Genomic DNA, 21,457 nt, shown 5'->3' on the forward strand with positions numbered 1-21,457 from the left:
GCAGCAGTGTTTTGAAATTTGGCAGCAAGGAGCCCTGGGCACAGGGGGTTGCCTTTTCAGTCCCATGCAAAACATGTTCAGACTTAGATATGCTCAAAGCTGCTGGGGAAAAAAAAAAAAAAAAATCCTACTTTGGTTTCATCAGCAGAGACGAGTAAAAAACGGCTGCTAAAGTCCCCAAAGCCTGCTGCCCGCCCAGCCCTGGCTCTCCATTTCAACACAAAGTCGAGCTCGAGCCAGCTCCCAGCCGGCAGGCAGCTCTGCCAGTTCACCCAGCCAGGCCTGAAAGAAGCCCAATTGTTGGGGGACACATGCCCTCCTTTGGCCACCGCTGTTGGCTTCTGCTTGGCTGGCGTGAGCGTGCTGCGCCGGGCTCCTTCTCCACCTGGAGAGTGCACAAACAGAAGGTGATTCCCTGAAGCCGCGGAAGTCCCTGGTGCCTCAGGCTCAGTTCGACATACAGAGGGTCCGGCAAAACAAGACCAAGCCTGGCTCGGCTCCGCTCGTGCAAAGGCACGTTTAACTCATTACACCCAACTTGGACATCTCTTTCCAGTAGCTGGTCCACAAGAGACAGCAGTACAGTCCTGCGACCTAAGGTACTTCTTTAGGTCAGCTTTAAGAGATTTTTGTCACACAGTGCCAATGGCCAGGAATCCCAAAACTAGGACTACTTTTAGTGTTTTTAGCACTACACCTAGTAAGTTTTCTTTCTCTACAGAAAACCGCATAACAGCCAAGAAGATGACACATAAATGAAAATGCTGTTAAGACTGTGGAGACCCTAAATATGAGAAAAGCACACCCAAGCTGTCAAAATGTCAAATGTAGTGACAGGACAAGGGGTAACAGTTTTAAATTGGAAGAGGGGAGATTTAGATCAGATATTAGGAGGAAATTCTTTACTGTGAGGGTAGTGAAGCACTAGAACAGGTTGCCCGGGGAAGTTGTGGATGCCCCATCCCTGGAAGTGTTCAAGGCCAGGCTGGATGGGGCTTTGAGCAACCTGCTCTAGTGGAGGTGTCCCTGCCCATGGCAGGGGGATTGGAACTCGATGATCTTTAAGGTCCCTTCCAACCCTAACCATTCTATGGTTCTATGAAAACCGAAGGCATCTCTGCCTTGCTTCCTCCAGCCACAGGCACAATCCTTCTCTGGCCTCTCCCTTCTGATTGCTTCCTCAGGCTCTGGGCAGCTCCCGCCACCACCACTCCTGTGCTGGGCACACGGCAGCAGCAGTCAAACTTGGGCAACACCAACAAGGACATTTCTTGCCCTAGCGCCTGCTCCAGCTCCTGCAAGGTTGGAGTCACCCCTGCAACCTTTGCATTTGCACTTTCACACATGCTTGCAAATGCCATCGTTAAATCAAGGTGGTACCCAACCCAGCACTCCCAATGCTGTAAACCCTGCAACTGTTTTCCAAAGTTACTACATTGCTTTACACGATGCTTTCCAATGTAAAGGATAGCAGTACACCAGAGGTGACTCTCACTAGCTCTGCAGAAGCCCAGTAAGACAGAAAGTCCAAACAAACACAAGTAGAGCACCCGTACTTCAAACACGTGATGCCCTCATTGGTCACCAAAACCGCTGAAGCGTAGCCACGTTCTACATGATTCACTGGTGAAAAACACTTTCATTCTGTGACCACTGATTTTTACTGGGTAAAGTCGTAAGTCCTGTTTTTCTGCCAAGTATACATGCACCCAGGCATTTTTTAACATCTTTAATTTTGCAATGCGGGATAGTGTAAGTTTAAGAGTAGAAAGTCTCCTCACTCCACTAAAATTCAAAGTATGTAAACCCACAGCTCTATCAATCATGCCATCTGTGCTAGAAATGCCATTCTTTTTTTTTTTTTTTTTTTGTGCCACAGTACTATTATATCACGTGCAGGTAGTAACTTCTAAAAATATATCACAGCACATATATGTAAAGCCAGACAACCCCTTTTCTTGATCAAAACAGAAGTATAAATGAACCCATGATGATCTAGCTTGTACTCCTTGGCACTGGAGGTTTTCTCACTAGAACTGCAACCCTTGTGCTGAAACACAGTTTCTAGAAGGGAAGTGCAAAGCTCCTCACACCTGTTTTATACCGCTGAACCAGATAAAATGGCTTGATCTCTTCCAGGAAGGAAGGAAGGAGTTCAGCGGTGGAGTGAGGAGTCAGACGAGCACCATATGGCCAGAAGGGAGGGAAGACAAAAGCGAGGGCTGAACCACCTCTCTCGGCGGCAGCAAGAGTTACGTTGGCTCAGCTGTGTTGTCTAATCCAGTATTCTAAATCAATTAAGACTGAGCCAATTTGTACACATGAATCTTTGTATTTATAAATGAACCTAAATATTCCACAGTAATATTCCATACGGTTTAATTCCTGTAGCACATGGACAGAAACCAAGGACTGGCTGAGCTCATTAGCCATGAGAATACGCTGTTTTATCAGGCAAGCTTTTGTCCAGCAATACAAAAAAATGAGCAGTGAATGAAAGAACCCCCTCCTTCCCTATAAAACAATGGTCCTCAATGCAGGAATGTTGGTTAATGTCAGTAAACAGTAGAGATGCTCTCTCAGTTGTTTGGAACTACCACCAGGTTTGAGCTCCAGCCTGCTGAGGTATTTCTATAACACAACATCAGGAGAGAATTTAATATCATCAGTCATCTGGTGTTAAGACAGCCAGTGTTTGTAAAGAATTCTCACACGTCTTCCCAGAATACTAAATTTCTCGCAGGTTTTAAAGAAAACAGAAAGCGTCTCTCCCTGCCCAGAGAGTATCTCCCCAGGTTTTTATTTGGGTGGTGATGCTCAGGCAGGGCAGAGTGGCTGCAGACACCTGCTGAGGTAGTTCTCCATGCGTGCCTACCTTGCCTCTCCACAGAAACGACCAAGCCACTTGTCATTCAGTAGCTCAGGATGGTGATTTATAGCCCGTTCAAGCCAGACCAGATCTGGCAATGGTTTGCTTTAAAAGGGTTCACTGCAAAGTAAAGCATTTTCAGCAGTGACTCAGCATTGTGCATTAATAGCCATACTAAGCTTATTTAAGACCCTACTGCTGCCATGTGTCAGGGACAGGGGCTGGATCAGACTTGGTCTGGCTGGAAGCTCACCTCGCAAATAAAGCCAATTTTTCAGCACTACGTGGCTGCACAGCAACAGAGCCAACAGGGCCCAGGGAGCAGGAGCACGGGGCAAGGAAAAGGGGAGGGAGGGCAGGACGGGCCCTTCTGGAGCTGCTGCATTTGGATTGGCTCGGGTCAACTACGAAGAGCGGGATGAGGGATCTGGAGAGCAAGTCTTATGAGGAGGGGCTGAGAGAACTGGGGTTGTTCAGCCTGGAGAAAAGGAGGCTGAGGGGAGACCTTATCACTCTCTACAATTACCTGAAAGGAGGCTGTAGAGGTGGGGGTCGGTCTCCCAAGTAACAGGCAACAAGACAAGAGGAAATTGCCTCAAGTTGCACCAGGGGAGGTTTAGATTGGATATTAGGAAAAAATTCTTCGCTGAAAGGGTTGTCAAGGCTTTGGAACAGGCTGCCCAGGGAAGTGGTTGAGTCACCATCCCTGGAGGTGTTTAAAAGACAAGTAGATAGGGTGTTTAGGGACACGCTTTAGTGCTGGACTTGGCAGTGCTAGGTTAACAGTTGGACTTGATGATCTTAAAGGTCTCTTCCAACCAAAATGATTCTACGATTCTATTCTAGGACTCCATTGGCCCACAAGAAGAAGCCGAGGCCGAGAAGCTGCTGAAGGTGTGAAGAATTGGGCCCCACGTAAGTCTTTATACCCACCACACAAAGCAAATGGAACAGAAAACAGCATTTAGAAGAATGTTGTATACTCATCCTGCATGCAAATAAATATCTGTGTGCAGAAATGAAGAAAATGAGCTCGGGTTATATGCTTTTGGTCAAACTGAAAAGCACAGGAAAGGGAGAAATAGAAAAAGTCACCGTAATCTGATTAACTGTGTAATTAAGACTAAACTGAGAGATCAATAAGGAAAACTATAAGGAGGGTTTTTTCAGCACAGTATGCTGGAGAGAAAATGGGAAATCTGGTAGAAATCTAATGGGATAAAGTAACAGATGGTAGGTAGACACCCAGGGGACATGGAATATGTTTAAAGATGATACTGGCTAACAGTATGATTAAAGAGTATATGCAATATCACAATGCACTGAATTGAACTAGAATGTAAGCAGTTAATGCCGTAAAAACCTTAATATTCTAGCTTTGACTTACATACTTTTATGGACAAGACAAATCGGAAAAACACCTACAAAAAGGCTCTACATAACACAAGTATCTGGGGTATTTAAGGGAATGGCTCTTGACCTTGTCTCGAGAAACGTGGCAAACAACTGTCTACAAATATCCCACAGGATATCACAAAGAGGACAAGCAATTAGATTAATCAGCAAAGATATAAACGGACTCAAAGTACAGAAAAGAAAACTTGAGTTGCATTTCTGGAAACATCTTGGAGAGCAGAACAAGCTATCAGTGGAGCTGTGCAAACCATTGTCATCTGGGTGACCTGAAGCCTACCTGACAGTACATCATTCTATCAGGCCTGTAAGGATTTCAGGGAAAACAACTGTATCAATGCCCTTCCACTTTTTCAAATACAAATGCATCAGTAATTTTCAGCAAAACCTTCCACATAGCCCACTGTTGTTCCAGTTGGTTCACATGCAGGAGTACGGACTGCAGTCTATAAGCTGAACACACAAGAAGGTCAACTCAAGGAGGTCTTTCACGCTCAGGCAACACTTTCAATTTTCTCTTGGGTACAATCAAGTTTGCTCTACCAGTTTTATGAAACTATGGTGGTCCCATGCCTTCCAAATATTTGCCAACAGCTAAATAATACCTATAAACAATACAGTCCAGCTGTAGAACTGCTTATGTCTCCATAAAATAAATAAACATTATATATACAAACTCCAGATATATACAGATAGATGGATACATGCATACATACAAAAGAGAGAGTGTTAAATGGAATAGATGTAAACAAATGATATAAAAGGATATAAACCAATGCTGCATTATTATAAGCCAGTTATTTATGTAGATTTATTTTAAAATATGTCTGATTGCATTCATAGCACTGATGAAGAGAACAGTAATGCCCTAAACATCATTAAACACTTAAACTAAAATTCCTCCGTGATCATCCCTTCACAACCACTTTGATTCCACTTTGCCACCCAGGACAAGAATAACCGCATGACCTAAAGAAGACCTAAAGAAAATTCTTACTCTGTTATGAGAGCAAACAAAGTAATTTCCAAAAGCAGAGACCTCTCCCATGCACAATCTTGCTTTCGGCTCTCCCATCTCTGACTGGCACTAATTTAAATTAGGGGAATGGTAGCTTTAGCACTTCATCTGATATCAATTACCATTATATCATACAAAGCACTCCCTGAAGTAATCAGGAACCAAGCTGCTTATGGAAATAGTGGAAAAACTGCACCAGAAATTAAATAGAAGCCAGTACACAGCAGAGACATAACCAGCCCCTCTGTAAGAAAAAGAGATTTAAATGGGCAGCTGCATTCTGCATCAGCAGAATTACAACCATTTCTGTGAATAGTTTTAAGGTGCACAGAGAAGTCACTGCCTTCCATAGATTGGGTTACTGCAAAGCCAATGGCTAATAACTATATCAAGGAAGCAACTGGGTACTGGACTGCCTTAAAACAGCTGAGGAGAAACAGAGTAAGCTGGAATGATGCTGACTCGATGCAGCTTTAGAGCAGGCATCGTCCTCTATTTTACTCACAGCTAGCTCATGAAAACTTTGCGGTGTTTTCACAACCTTAAAATCCAATAAACCAAGCCCCAAAGCACAGATTTTTTTGTCATAGTCCAGGAAAATGGTGAGAGGTAATGAGCTTGGGCCCAATTAAGGCAATGTAAGGAACCGACAAGAAACACTCACTTCAGAAGCCTAAGTTGTAACAGCCATCTTACGTTGCTGTGCTTGTGTCTTCTTCTTGGTAACTCATCTAAATGGCTTTTGCCTAGGTACAAAGTATTTTGTTTTAAAGATGCTTAAACCAGTACTTGTCATATAGGGCAAGCCTGCTCAACTGAGGAGCCAGCTAAAGTCATTCAGGGCCCACCTTACCGCATACTGAAAGGGCAGATATAGATAGGCTTCCTGGCACCCTTCCATCCTACAATTTCCTACTGCTATTACACTGATGATTCAAATCTAATTTTAACAAGAAAGCAAGCCTTCTGCTGTCAGCAACCATTGTTCCAAGACAGAAGGAAAATACTTTAAACACATTTTCGTGCCTTTCAACATCTGCATTTTTGTATTGCTTTTGTTCCTGGAGAGGGGCACGAAAAAGGAAAATAAGGGAAGCACTTCCCAAGGTAGGAAGCTAAGATATCAGTGCTGTCACTTATCATTTCCTGAACAAGCCTAATTCTTCCAAACAATACATGGGTAGAAGAGTATTATTAATATAAGAACTAATGCTTTGAAAGTCTAAAAAACTTGTAACAGTAACAAAGCAAGTTTTGAAAACACATTCCCCTAAGACTACATAATAATAACAGGTTTTGTTTCAAAAATACATAAACAGTTTTCCACATCCTTCAGTAAAATTGAGTCCTACACAGCCACAACATTTATTTTTTTAAATAACTAACTATATGCATCTCTTTACAGCTAGGTTTGTGTGCAAATGAAACTGCTCCACCAGTTTAGAAAGAATCTAAAAATTTCCTTGCTTGTATACTATCTCACAAGAGGACACCACTCACCGTGTTTCTAAGGGTTGCATAAGAGATCAGAAAAAGCAAATTAATTTGAATATTCTTTTACCCATTTTCAGATGGCTTTCAAAACCAAAGTCAACACAAAATAATGAAGAGCCGGGTTCATTCATTGTACAGCAAAAGATTTCATCCCATATAATGTGCACTGGTAGTGAACTGAACATAATTAGTTCTGAACATTATTGTAGAAGAAGGATAAACATGGTTCCAATAACCAAGGCTAAGATAACAAAAAGCACATAAAGTCTTCCTGACAAGGAAGAAACAGCCCAGTTTGTTCTGAGTTACAGCACAATCAAGTTAGCTATATGGCACATCCTGCTGTTTATATCATGTGATTTTAATAACTTAAAATAGAAGATTAAAGCCATCTGCAGGTCTCCTAAGCAAAACAAATGCTATACTGCAGTGCTGAAATATGTAAGGTGCTTCCATTACCTAGAATTCATATCATAAAAGCTTATTTATATATTGGAATGGGAAATATTTAATAGCATTTAACACTCTAACAGGTATGGAAAATATTACCTGTGTTACACACTGCCTTTTTTTTACAGCCTGTGTAAAATACACTGCTATACTGCTGACTGAATGTAGTAGTCAAAATATGGGGGATCAAGCGTTGCGGTCCTCTTAGACAGGCATTATGGAATCCATGCAAGGTATTTAATTTGATCTCTTTGTTCAAGACAGTGGTATTTGCATTCATTCGCATTCAGCAAGTTATATATCTAAAAAAGCTAAGATGCTTTCACTTCTTTTTTTCTCCCAAACCCCACTTGTTCTTCTATATATTGCCATAAATAAAGTGTTGCATTTAGACCAGCTGTGATATTCTGAGCCAATTTCACTGCAGATAAAGGTCAAGGAAAAAAATTATTAAAAAGAAAAGAACATTTTTTTCCCCGAGTTCTCTATATAAAACATCAGTGCCAAGCATTCAAGCAAACTTTGAACATTCGTCAACCTTACTGGGCTCCTAACTGGGCTGTATGTTTTATCTGTCAGAACAGCAGCACTGAGCAGAAGGCATCATGAAGGTAAATTCTGGATCAGGACAAATAACTGAACTATTTCTTCAGTTTCTTGCACAGTAAGTACTGTGTTGCAACTGCACTCCAGAAATATGTGACCATCATCTCAGCTAAGTAATCGGTGTGTATGAAAGCCCTAACCTCAACTGAAGACCTTCATAAGCATGAAGACAAAAAGAGACCAGTACATTATCTAACTGGGTTTCCTCAATAACACAAGTTTTGAAACTCAAACATGCAACTCTTGCATTACACATAACTTTGAAACATGGAAAGAAATCTGTATTTTAGAAATTCATCGGAACAGGATATAAAAATTTCAGCTCATCTCAATTTCAACAATTTTCCAGCTTTAAATAGCTATGAATACTGTGGGAATAACAAAATCTGTTTCCTATTTGAATTCTACCTTTAGCTTATTTCCAATGCATCCCTCTATTTCCGTAACTACCAAACAAAAGAGCCTTCTCATATTATGAATCTTCACACACCTATTACCAGAAGATGACCATCTCACAATTTCAGTTTCTGTTTGACAAAACACATTGGATTTTATCAGTTTCCTATCAGAAAGATGATCTCCTCCGGAAGTCCCAAACGCTGTCCCAAGTATGTCTAGACACTTTGAGCTTCAGGTATGAGTACTACACCTCCATACTATCATCCATTCCATATGGACAGTAAATACACTTTTTATTTGTTAGTTTTGCAATCCTACATCAAAACATTGTATCACTGAATGGTAGATTTACGTGCAAGCTGTACAGTACGGCCACAGTGCACCTGAAGATAAACAAATGACAACTTCTGAACAACAAGCTTCTGAAGGAGCTTTAGGTATTACGGGGTTGCACCGATCAAAACGAAAATACATCACTTTGCTATTCCTCATCACTATCTTTACAATTAAGTAGCATAATGTGAAATAATGAACTGAAGAGCACAATAAGAAAACTAACATCTAAAATCACCTGGAGATCTGGAGTAGGGGAACAGGAGAAAAATGCTGATGTTTAGTTCAGAACAAGGATGTTCAGAAACAGCTCAACATAGCTTTTTCCAGTGACTACAACTGGAGCCAGCAACTGCTGGATTTGCTTACAAGTTCAGCCAGTGCTCTGGGGACAGGACGCAGGACAGGCTTCTGCAAAAGTAGGAAAATACTTAAGCATGTGTTATGATTGTATAGTATTAGCAGAGATACAGCCCTCTACATCTGGCTTTAAAGCACAAGAGATACTGTATCCACTGCTTTCCTCATCACAGATGTGCACACAAACCACTAGGCTATTTCAGACCAATGATTAACATTGACTAGATAGATTAGAAGTTGCAGAGACAAGAAGAACTTGGGATTTAATGCAACGAAAAGGAAACACAGAAATACAAATGGAAAGAAACAAAGAGATACTACTTGGGAGAATGCAAGATATAACTAATTTGGTACCAAAAAAAATTTAGTAATAAGGAACGAAGGAGAGAAGGCAAAGAGAAAGTGGGGTAATAGTTTACAAATATCTAACGTAGGAATCTGCACAGCAGAAAAAGGAAGACATTTTCTATCAGGTATGGAAACTGAAGAAGGGGTAAATGGTAAGATTCTTTTTTTTTTTTAATAGAAAAATATTGAGTGACTAGCAGGGAAGGCTTTTTGGAGGGCAACAACTGTTGGCCTGTGGAAAAAAACTGCCAGAGGGAATACTGCAAAGCTACTGCTGGACAAAATAACAGAAAATGCACTAATGGGAACAGTCCTGTATCAGCAAGCAGGAATGCCTCAGATGATGTAGAAGACCACTTCCCAGTCTGCCTATCTGTACACTGTGCATACTGTAACTAAGTTATATTACCTGAAAATTTGTGCTCCCTTTTTAATATAATGCTAATGTACTTTATTACTGATTTTAACAGGCTTTAATAGGAGGAAGCATATATTCAATTATTTTATTACATGCTTTGAATATAAATGGAGAGCATCTGCACTCTAGTTTACTCCTTCCGTCCTCGCCCTCTCATAAAAAAAGTGCTGGCACATTTTAGAATTCAGAGCAGCCCTCCCCAGCCCAGCCGCTTTCTTGGCTGGTTTGCTGGGATCTATATATCCAATCTAATTATTTTGATTCCCATTTCCAACCCTATCAGTGGTGCAGCAGTGCAAGAAATCAAAATGCCAGTCTCCTGAATGTGTTAGAACCTAAAAGCTAACAGCTACTCATTTGCAGAGGCATCACGGTGTGGCCCAAAGCCCCTGTCATCATGCAATTTATGTTCAGCGTTCTGGATGTGACTCGAGAGGGATTTCCCAGTGTACCAATACGGAGCATTTCTTATAACATTTCAGATATGGTACAGGTTGTTGCATCATCTTATTCTGCCACAGCGTAACTGACTAACAAAACCCAGCAACGCTTCAGTTTAGATTTTGTCTTTTTAAAGACTTCCTCAGGTCCTTCTTTGGTATTTTCCCCTTTGTTTTCTTAAGAGGGAAAAAATGGGATCATACAAGCTTATCTTCCCTTAAGTGATCAGAAGAGAGAGTCACAGCAATACTCCTGCTAAAAGACCTACTACCCTCTCAAGTCAGGGGGATCATATGTTGCTCACTAGCTGAATTCCCTTGGGGGTCTTTTCCTTGACTATAAGCTTTCCCCCTCTTGAATTACAGTCTTACTTAGACTACTAATGCCTCAGCGCCACCAAAAATATTCCCATTCATTTCCACAGTTTTTACAAACACGATAACATGATTTGTGTTTAAATATAAGCGTCACCGTTTTACTTTTTATTATGAATATCATATGTTTGGCAAGCTGTCTGACCTTCCTTATGATGATGAATGCCGCAGCAAACAATTTGCTGTATCTTTAAAGAAACGGCCAATTCAATTACATTATGCCAGAAGCTTTCAAATCCCTCTCTGCCAAACGTCTTTGCTATATCCTGCCACAGACAGCCCATTTGTATTCCAGCACAGTAGGACACTTGTTTTATTGAAGCATACAGTTCTAGTTAGGTACTATCAACAGAGCACTATTTCAGTTCTCCAGCCCTGTGTTCCTTCCCACCCCCTCTAGCCTTGGTTATTAGGATTTTCAATTTTACTGACCAAACGTGTATGCATTACTAATTACATGCATGAAATCCAGTGGTTATCGACTGCTACAACAAAATACATTAGTGACCAATTACAGGAGTTCTTGGCAGCAATGGTTATCATTTTAGTGGATTTAATCATTGCACTTAAAGTGAAGCTTGAGATTCCCTTTGAGATTACACCACTAATTGCTTCTGTTTTGCCAGTTACTGCATGAGCTGGTTTGCAAAAAAGGATCACTAAAGATGCTTTCTAAATATCGAAGAGCAGCAAACAGATGAAGCCTCCTGTAATGAGTCTGCCCCACCCCCAATAAAACCACAGCATCAATTCATTCATACCACAATGCCGATCTCCGACACATATCCCCCTTGCCATCCCCTCTTTCTTTCTCATTTCTTGTTGTTTGGGCAGACAACAGCAACACAGTTGCACTGCTGTTCACGTGAGTTGTGTAACACGCTATCATTTTTTTATATAGATAGTGAGAATATTACACTTAAAAAAAAAAAAAAAAAAAATCATTGTTTCCCCCCTCACTTCTGTGCTTGCAGAGAGGATACTACTTCTTATTCTCATTATGACAGAATGTTTGAATGGTCTTAGACCTTTAAGGAAAAAAAAAAAAAAAAAAAAACAAAAAACCCTAGGCAAAGTACATGATTTATTACATGCACAATACCACCATAATAAGCTTCCACTCTCCAGGAATCCCTAAAAACAAACACTCCCCCTCCAAAGGAATTTGTAATATAACATATTGTTCTTTAAAAGCCCATGTCTACCTCCAGATCCCCACTAGTGATGAATTATCTGGTTTACAGCCTCATAAAGCAGAAGTGTCTATATATTTTAATGCTGAGGCCAACCACAGGACTTCGGTACCTTTCAAATTTAGTGATAAACAACTTTCCAAACACCAATGAAAGGCTGTGTCACTTGGCTTCAGGCAAAACAAGGAGATATAATTTCATCAACATTTTCAGTCTGATCAAAATAAGTTGTCTTTCAGAGACAGCTGTGTCCAGTTCTGAGCTCCCCAGTTCAAGAAGGACAGGCAACTGCTGGAGAGGGTAGAGCAGAGGGCTACAAAAATGATTAGGGGCCTGAAGCATCTCTCTTACAAGGAGAGGCTGAGGGACTTGGGTCTTTTTAGTCTAGAGAAGAGAAGACTGAGGGGGGATCTGATCAATGCTTATAAATACTTAAAGGATGGGTGTCAAGAGGATGGGGCCTGTCTTTTTTCAGTGGTGCCCAGGGATAGGACAAGAGGAAATCGGCCCAAACTTGAATGTAAGAAGTTCCACCTAAACATGAGGAGGAACTTCTTTACTTTGAGGGTAGCAGAGCACTAGAATAGGCTGCCCAGGGGGGTGGTGGAGTCTCCTTCTCTGGAGACATTCAAAACCCGCCTGGATATGTTCCTGCGTAACCTGCTCTAGGAGGACCTGCTTTGGCAGGGGGGTTGGACTAGATGATCTCCAGAGGTCCCTCCCTTCCAACCCCATATGATTCTGTGACAGAAAACGTGGTGGGAAGGTTGCAACTGCAGTTCTGTTAGCAGTCTGAGAACAAGCTATTTTAATAAATAAAATTGTTTAAATAAATGTTTGGTTTCTTTTTATTAAAATTTCAGCTACTGAATCTTTCCATTACTCAAATGCCAATTTCCAAACAACAAAGAACCCCTCTCAAAAATATAAAAAATGAGAAATCCTTAACCAAAAATTTCTCTTAAAATTAAAAAAACCTTCTAGAATTATCCCATTGAACATTACCTTTTTTAGGATTTCAGTAGATGCTAAGTTGATACAACTCTAATTAGAAACTTAATTGATCTCTGTGAGAGAGAGACTGTAGAGAGTTTTAAATCCCCAGAGACTTCTAGACTATGAACAACAGAGCACACGATATCTTTAAAAACTGTCAGAAACCGTACAATATGTTTTACAGAAATAATAACAATCTCCCCGAAATTAACGGCAAAAAGAAGTTGAAGAGCTTCATCCTAGAGTATCAACAGGCTGTAGCAACAGTACCAGTTGCTTCAGCCACTAAATACAGTACGGACTCTTACCTACCAATCCCTGAAAAAGAACGTAATACAGCACACCGAGGGTTGTGTCACAGATATATTTCATCTTGTTTCAAACCCAGATGCAGATTTGCACAAACCCGTCCATCTTTCCAGAACACCAGGCACAAGAACCGCTACGTGCAAGATGGTCTCAAAACCATGGCCAGTTCATTTCCATGCTTAACTAAGAAAATCTTGCCCCAGGGCACGCAATTTCAAGTCTGAACGAGAAAATTTGCAGGTGATGCAGTAACTACAGTAACTGGCAAATAATAAACTGGATAAAACACCTAAATCAGAGATCAATCCTATGTTCATAAAGGAATAGACTACACAATTTAATTGGATTATTCCCAGCTCTTAGTTCAATAGTGCTTGACTTCCGCCTTCCTGTAGCAACAATTAAAGACACTTTTCAAGTAAAAAGTAACATTACAATGACATGGTATCTTTGTCAAGGCATAAGTCACTGCACCTACGAAGCCAGCAGAATGAACACCTTTCTTTTGTATGGGTAAGCTCCCATCTCATGTACACGAGCACAAAATTTAAGCCACAATTCCAAAAAGACTGCAATTGCACCTAGAATTTCTAGTGCTGCCTTCCAAAAGAGGAAAGGAGAAAAAGACAGGGGAAGAAAATATTCTCGAAGAGAACAGCTGAGCTTATGTAGCACCCAAAATACAAAAGGTCAGGAAATACCTGTCTTTCATCACTGTCAAAAGCAATAGACTAAAATAATACAGAGTGGGACTGATAACACAGGAAATAAATGAAAACATTTGCTGCATGTTAGTATAGAAGTTAAAAGAAACAAGGCAAAAACCTCTCTCAGAGGTCCCTGCTGGATTTAAAATAGAGCTGTTGAGCCAATTTTGATTTCAAAACATGCCATTATCATTTAAGAACACTGAACTTCTCTCCTTTAATAAACCTTACACCTGTTCGCTAGTCCACAGACCTAATTCCTAAAACCATGCACAATGACTGCAAGTATGACAAAGCACAGTATTTGCAGGAACCAGAACCTCACTGAGAACTACAAATGCACAGGAAAGCAACTTATAATACAGTCTCAGGCAGTATTTGTGATTCACTACCTAACTTACAAATCAAAGAATGATAATGGTAAATGCTGCCATAATGCGTTTCTTAATTAATTAAAAGTCTTATGTGGGTATAGTTCACAAAGGCTTGCATATTTTTAAGTTATGTATTTAATTCTCTTTAATATCAAAAGCAATGACTTTTTTTTTCTACTACTGTCACAAAGAGATAAACACAGTAAATACTACAGCAAAATGAAATATACTGTTTTACACAGTGACATGACATATCAATTTATAAATTCATGCATTCAGTACAAGAATATGATTAAATCACAGCACAGATTTGGAATAAAATGCACTGATAACAAGTTTAGACCAGATTAAATCAAGAGACTCTCAGCTGATAAGCAGAGTTTGTAAAATTTAATGTAGATACCAGTAAGGATATTCAACTTACTGAAGCCTTCCAAAACTAAACGTAATTCTTTTAGCATGATAAATGCCATCAGGAAGAAAGGCTCCAGCTCTGGCAATTGTTTCAGAAAACTCAATTAACTTGCCCATTATTAAAAATATTTTACAAATAGAAAGAAGTTTCATGCTATACTATACTTATCTAATATTACATGCTTTTCACGTATGAATATGTATGAATAAATAAATACGTTAAATAATATAACAAAGTATCTTTTAGACATGTAAAATAATTGTTGTAACCAGAATAATGCTTGGCTTGACAAGAAAGGAAGCTAGGTGGGTAACTGAAAAATATTTTTCCTGCTTTTTCAGAAACCTATGTAGGCTGGTTTGAGACCTTCAGACGCCTAGGAAAGTCTGCAGCATGCCTGGTCAAAGCTGATGAAGAAAAGCTGTCCTTGTCCTATTTTGGTGGAAGCTAATCCAACTATTTTAATGGAAGCAAACCCAACCAAGACAATAGCTTTTGTCTCAAACAACGTGAAATGAGCATTTACCCTTTCCAAGACAACCATACTAGGCCACCACGAGGTTGTCATCTGAGCCTTCATCCTCTGATGATGTCGTGCTTAACCTGACCTCTTCTTATGACTTCAGTCCTGCTGAATCTCAGTGCCTTATTATGATCACAAACCAGCAAGATCGAGTTTAACTTCAAGAAACAGAGAGGTTGTTCAAACTCAGAAATTAGTTTCAAGGTAATTAACTGAAAAGGCAAACACCAAAATACCGAGAAATCCTGCCTATGATCTATGTTTAATTTTATAGAGGCTTCAAGGGTAGCAATAAAAAGCAAACCTAAGGCAAAGCACAGAAGGCTCTATACAACATTCCCTTTAACCAGCTCTAGCACTTCTAATCTCCTTCAATTCAAAAGCCAAGGTACTGTCTCAAGTTACAGATTGCACAGAGATGCTGAAAAACATTTAACAGTTTTAACATTTTGTAAAGCTGATTTCCAGCTAAACATTCACTTACTCAGGTGCAAGAACAGTCAAGCTCCCCAGTTTCCCCCAGATTTTCCCTTCAGGCCAGTTTTATCCTTAGGTACCTGCATACAATAAAAAACAAAGAAAAAAACAATTTACATAACTCCTCATAAGTTCATCTCTTAATTATATAAATTCTTATGGCCCCAAATTGTCAGCTAGTCAAAAATTCAGATATCCGGCTTTTATAAAAGGATTATTTCCCATCAAATTGCTTAACCAAAAGTGAACTCCAAGCTTTTTTTTCCCCCTGCAAAAAGACTAGGTTTTATTTGACCAGTTCTACATATATAAATGTTTTGTAGACTCAGCACAACCTTAAATGAAAGAGTTTTCTGTGAGAATCCTCATGCAAATTCAACCTTGTAGAAGGTGGGATTACATGATTTAAGTATATTTCATCACTTGCTTTTAGGAGTACAAACAGACAGCAACACAGTTAAGGCTTTGTTAGCCACAGATTTAAGCCACCTTAAAACAAGAAAATCCTACATATTCAATTACTGCTTTAAAAAGTGAAAGAAGGTTTGTGTACAGGTGCAGTGTCACTTAGTTAAGGAGGAGCTCAAAAAATAAAGCCATTCTGCTTTCTTCTGGCACTAGTATGAATTAAAGAAACATATTCAACCATATGGAATCATTTTTTGCAGACATATGGAGCTCCAATTAAATAAGTGTGGCTTTGCCGACAGAAAAGTCCACCTGCACAAATTTTCCAGAATTAGACCATCTCATTTAGAGCAGCCCATCTAACAATAACAGAGCAGAAAAGCAACGCATTTGATACGACACAACAACTGAACCTAGTCTCTCTAAATGTGACACTTTAGTGACATGGTTTAGTGATGTGGGTTTGTTTGGGGGTTGTTTGTTTGTTTTTTGTTTGTTTTTTTTTATCAGAGTTAGGTTGATGGTTGGACAGATGATCTTAAAGGTCCCTTCCAACCTAGATGATTCTATGATTCTAAACAGTAGTTGCAGTCTTACTTTTGACCACGGTCAGAATATAACCAGATTAGAAAGAAAACAAAGATGGAATTAGTTCCCCTGAAATATAATTACAATTACATCAGAACAAAAGAAAATTATTTTTCATCTTCTCCATCATGCAATTAAATACATAATTGGAAAAGTAAACAAAGTACAGTTTTTCAAAGAAAATTTTACCAGAAGTCAACGGAAATTAAAAAACTGACTGTAACTATGCTTCCTAGCATTTAAGTTTTCTTTGCACATTGTGCATCCAGATTTTCCCAGGATAAATATATGGAAAACATGCCATTTAAAAAGATGAAAGTCAACAAGCTATATATAAGCATCAACATCCTCAACAACCCTAAAATTTTAAAATAAGAAATGTGTCCAATGAGGTGGAAACTAACAAATTTTTAAGGTAAGCACTTTAGAAGTCCCATTTGTTGTTTTTATTTTTTAAGGATATGGAGTTAATTGGGCCCCCTTGTTCATATCTAGTCTGACTGGCTTTGTATTAGGTGATGACATGCCATTCTTTTCCACAGGATCCCAACCTCATTCAGCGAATACAGTAGCAAGAAGAAAAGAGAGTACTGGAAAATCCACACATTAACTGAATTACATACGGTCACAGCACAGCTCTACACTTGTATCTGCTCCAGGTTATTCTGTGCTGTTTCAAAACAGCACTCTGAGGACAGAAAAGCTACTTCTCACACAGAGCTCCTCTTTGGTGCTGTCAGGATAACCAGAGATTGCATTGCAGTCCTCTGTGAGGGATGTCATATAATCCCCATAGACTGTGAACTTGATGAAACTTTGGAATCAGGAGCATTAAAAACTTTAGTGTTCAACCAGAGAGTCCTAAAACTCACTTATCAGAGTATCTAGACTTACATAATATTTTAAACTCATTTTCTAGGGAAGCTGTGTTCATCTGCCTTAACTGAGCGATGCGTGTTGCCTTTCTTGTAGTGCATTTCCCCATTCACTACCTGTCTTAAAGTTTACACAACAAATGAAAGCAAGTTTTCAAAGATCTGTCTCCTTTACTGCACAGTCTTCCTACGCTTCTGGTCCAGTTGAAAAAACCATACAATTCTGAGATCTTATCATTTAAAACTATACCATAATGCAAATGTCCAAGGGAGCTCAGTTAACATGTTCTAGGCAACCTTAGTTCTTCACCTTGCCAGCTTTGCAGCCCTTGTTCTCTGTAACTCAAACAACATGCTTCAAGACAGCTTTCTGAACTTGGTTTAATTTCCAGCTCTTTTAAACACAGTAACCATTGAAAAGAAGCTCCATCTTGTTCAATACAGATGCCCAGGAGTCTCCCTCAAAACTTGGCCACCTTTCCTTCTCATCTAAGCTGTACCATTGCCAATCCTGAGGGCAAGTGCTACCACCTCCATCACATTCCTTGTTATCAGGCTCAGTCTCCTATTCCTGATCTCAGCTCTGTCTCCCTGCCTCTTTAGAGTGACTGTTTCATTCTCATTAACTTCATTACACGATACATTGCTCCCTCCCCAAAACCAGAATCCCATTTTCCATTAGTTTCCCATTCTCATATACTATCTTTCCTTTTAATCTCAGCATCACCTCTGAGCTTTCTGTCCCTTCACAGATCTGTTAGCTACTCCGCATCGCTTCTTACTTTTCAGTGTTTTTCCCACTGCTTTACTCTCCCACTCGGCCTCCTGCACTTGCCTCTTGCCCTGGCAATTTTCAGATTTATTCTCAACAACCGACTCCCTATCTTTTCGATATTTCCTTTCTGCTTCCTACAGAGTCTTTGTGATTAGTGTGCTATAGCCATGGCTGCTACGCTTTGTGCTGAACTCATTTCCAATGATGAGCATTAAAGAGATCTGTACGAGGGCTAATGAGCAGGAACACTTAATTTCAGGATCCCAGAAGGACTTTCGCAGAAGACAAGCCGAACCAGCACTGCTGTCTGTGCAGAAGTAGAATTTTAGGCACTTAAATCCCTCACTACTGAAAAACACAGACCCTGTATATTTAGATTTCAAGGCAGCTGTATGAAGGCTTTCTGGACTGTAGGTTCTTCAGTCTTGGTGTAAATTAACACCATCTACTCTTTTAATTTTTTTTTTATTTTTTTTTTTAAATCATTCTACAAAGAACTCAAAGGTAGACAGAGTCTAAATCTCAATCTAAAATCATTCCACATTTCAGGTAATACAGAGTTACTAGTACTTTTTTAAGCCGTTCTTTCTGAAGACAAAACAGCCCTTGATTCAACCAAATATATGAAGTATTGGGGGGAGGAGGGAGGAATGGTTTTTAATTAAGAACAGGGTTTTCTTGGCACTGTTTACCAAGGATAAGTGTGCTTCTCTTTATTCCACTGGAAGAAAGCAAATGATAGCATACCTTCACCGATTTTTGCCAGAAAATATGAGCCAACCAAAGACACCTTCCTGTCTTGTCTCATACAGCCCCCCCTTTTTGTGGGGGAGGTGCTTAAGGCTGAATTTAAGATGATTGTATACAGTTGGGAGAGGTTGATTCCCCCAAGATGTAAAATAATAAAGCAAATTAAAAGACATTGGATTTATTGCATAAGTCCTATTTTTAGAATAGTTTCAATATTTGGCTTGATAACAACAAAGTTTGTATCAACAGAAAATGAACTAAATCTATACAAACAGAAGTCAGAATTATGTAATAAATTCAAATATGAGAAGAATTTAATTTAGAACATTCTTCCTGCCTTTCAATACACAAAAATAGTTCTTTGGATTACCTCATGACATCACTCTTATTTATAACCAGTGTCTTTTGAAAAGAAGAGGTAACATAAACCTTAATATAGATTAGGTGACTTCAGCTTCTTGGCATCAATGAAAACTAATAGCTAGCCGTAGGATTGTTCCTAGCATGGATTTACATATCAGTATCTTAAACCTGTCAGTTCTCCCACTAATCTGCCCTTCTACCTAATTTTTTCTTTTCCCATATTTTATACATACTCCTATCTCACAGAACTCTTCATCTTCCTACGTTTGTTCATTCCTCTTCCTCATAATTTCCTCACTGAAATACAACACAAGTTTCAAATAAGGAAGAATGCAGTCACCTTTCTGCACAGGATAATCAGTACTTTGGGGGCACAACCCACATGGGCTGCAAATGCTGCAGGAGCTTTTCCTTAGGTTTAATACAATTCATCACTGGTAACTCAGAGGTGTGAACGTAAAACAAAATACTAAACTGATTTAAGTGAAAATTTTAATTTAATCTTTCACTTTACTTCTGCAATTAGCTTCCTAAGATTTATGGTCTTGTTTGGTGTAACCTGTATGTTGATTGCCCAGAAGACAGAAGTACTGGAAAAATAAAAATCTAGAAGGGTTGCACTGGATTTAAAGCCAGATCTGTTGTTAATTATTTTTCTCAGCTCATTCTCAGTATTATTCCCTTTTCTTCCTGCCCCAGCTCATTCAAATACACACAGTGTCACATTTTCACGGCACACTTTACATGCCATTTTGCTTCACATGCTGGTAAATTTCTCTGTGCTTAAGCTTTGCATTTCTTTCCCATGAATAGCATTTGCACTATTGCTAAATAGTGCAAGAAGTCACATAGCTTTTCTTCATTTTTTCTTTTGAGCCACTATACTACCCCTTTTCATGACGATAAAACAGTAGTGGGTCACATAGCTCCTTTTCTCTAACAGAGCAGTAGATCCAGGCTCCTCTTCCATCAAATGCAACCCCATCCCTTCAGGGTTACAACAGCGGTCTTGGTTCTCTCTCATCTACCTTTGTGCTCTGCTGCCGTCCAAAATCCTACTCCTCCCAAACAACTAATGTGGTCTGATCCTGAATCCCTCAACATGCCATGCACTGAGATACTCAGGAGGCTGATTAGCGCGTGCATGTGTTTGCAAGCACGTGTGAGAGAACAGGAGCAAGTGCTCACTCAGGAGGGGTAGAGAGGCACCCCTTCTTCAGGGTGAAATTTTCACATACAGCCTGGGAGGTTAAGCTCTAGGATTCTCACAGCCTGTAATAAAACCTGTGCAAATGAATTCCCTTCTTGATTTAAAAATCTCAGTCTCTGCTGGAATTATGTAGATGCAGTGAAGAAAGCACATATCCCTCCTATGCTGCTACTGTATTACTGAGCAGCCATTTAATAACAGCATACTTTACTTAATGAGTACAGATGAATGACTCAGTGCTAGCAAGTGTCTGCTAAAGAAGAATTTCTATTACATCTTGATTCTTCTAATATTGAAACTAAAAAGAAAAAACAGCTCTCTGATTTATCCAAAATAAAGACAGTAGACTGAAGTTACATTTTATATTTAGATAACAAATGATGGATAATATTTATGTACAAGGCAGCCTTTCAACAAATGTTTGTGTGCCCAATGTATAAAAATTAAGTACAAATGCAATATCATCAATGAATGCACTATTTACAAATAACTCATTCCACTGTTGAGCCACACAGCATTAAGTACACTTTAATGCTGAAATTGGCATCTAATTATCTTTATTTGATCCCAAATCCAACATGGAAATAAAAATGTTCTAAATACTTGGATCTTGCTGATAAGCACTCAACGTTAAACGGTACCTGTCAGGATAATGTAAGATGGTATTTATTCTTATTTCTTCTGAAGAGGTCTCAAACAGTCACACCAATATATTTAATGTTGTACTATCTCTCTCTCCTCAATTTGGAATGCTGCCTGCTGGTGTTAAAGCTAGAATGAGATTCAGTCATCAGTATGGCCTGACCCTGCAAATCCACCACTGTCACATCCTCCAACCCATGGAGGGAGCAGGGCTGTTAATATGAATCATGCCCTTGGAACTAGGCTAAATAATCCAATGGCTGTAACTCATACAAAAGCCAATTATCACTGGTGATCCTAGACATTTCTCAAAACTTGGCACTCTCAGT

At 39.5% G+C, this 21,457-nt stretch overlaps 1 protein-coding gene across 1 annotated transcript in view; it reads right to left on the minus strand.

Moving 5' to 3' along the window:
* TBL1X (transducin beta like 1 X-linked) overlaps positions 1–21,457 on the minus strand; it is a 201,419-nt gene that overhangs the window by 123,295 nt on the left and 56,667 nt on the right. Inside the window, exon 2 of the mRNA XM_074147899.1 lies at positions 15,525–15,597. The gene's annotated coding sequence lies outside the window, so the exon portion shown is untranslated. The remainder of the gene's footprint in view (positions 1–15,524; positions 15,598–21,457) is intronic.

Source organism: Numenius arquata, chromosome 1, assembly GCF_964106895.1.
Source record: "Numenius arquata chromosome 1, bNumArq3.hap1.1, whole genome shotgun sequence".
In the NCBI taxonomy this organism is placed as follows: domain Eukaryota; kingdom Metazoa; phylum Chordata; class Aves; order Charadriiformes; family Scolopacidae; genus Numenius; species Numenius arquata.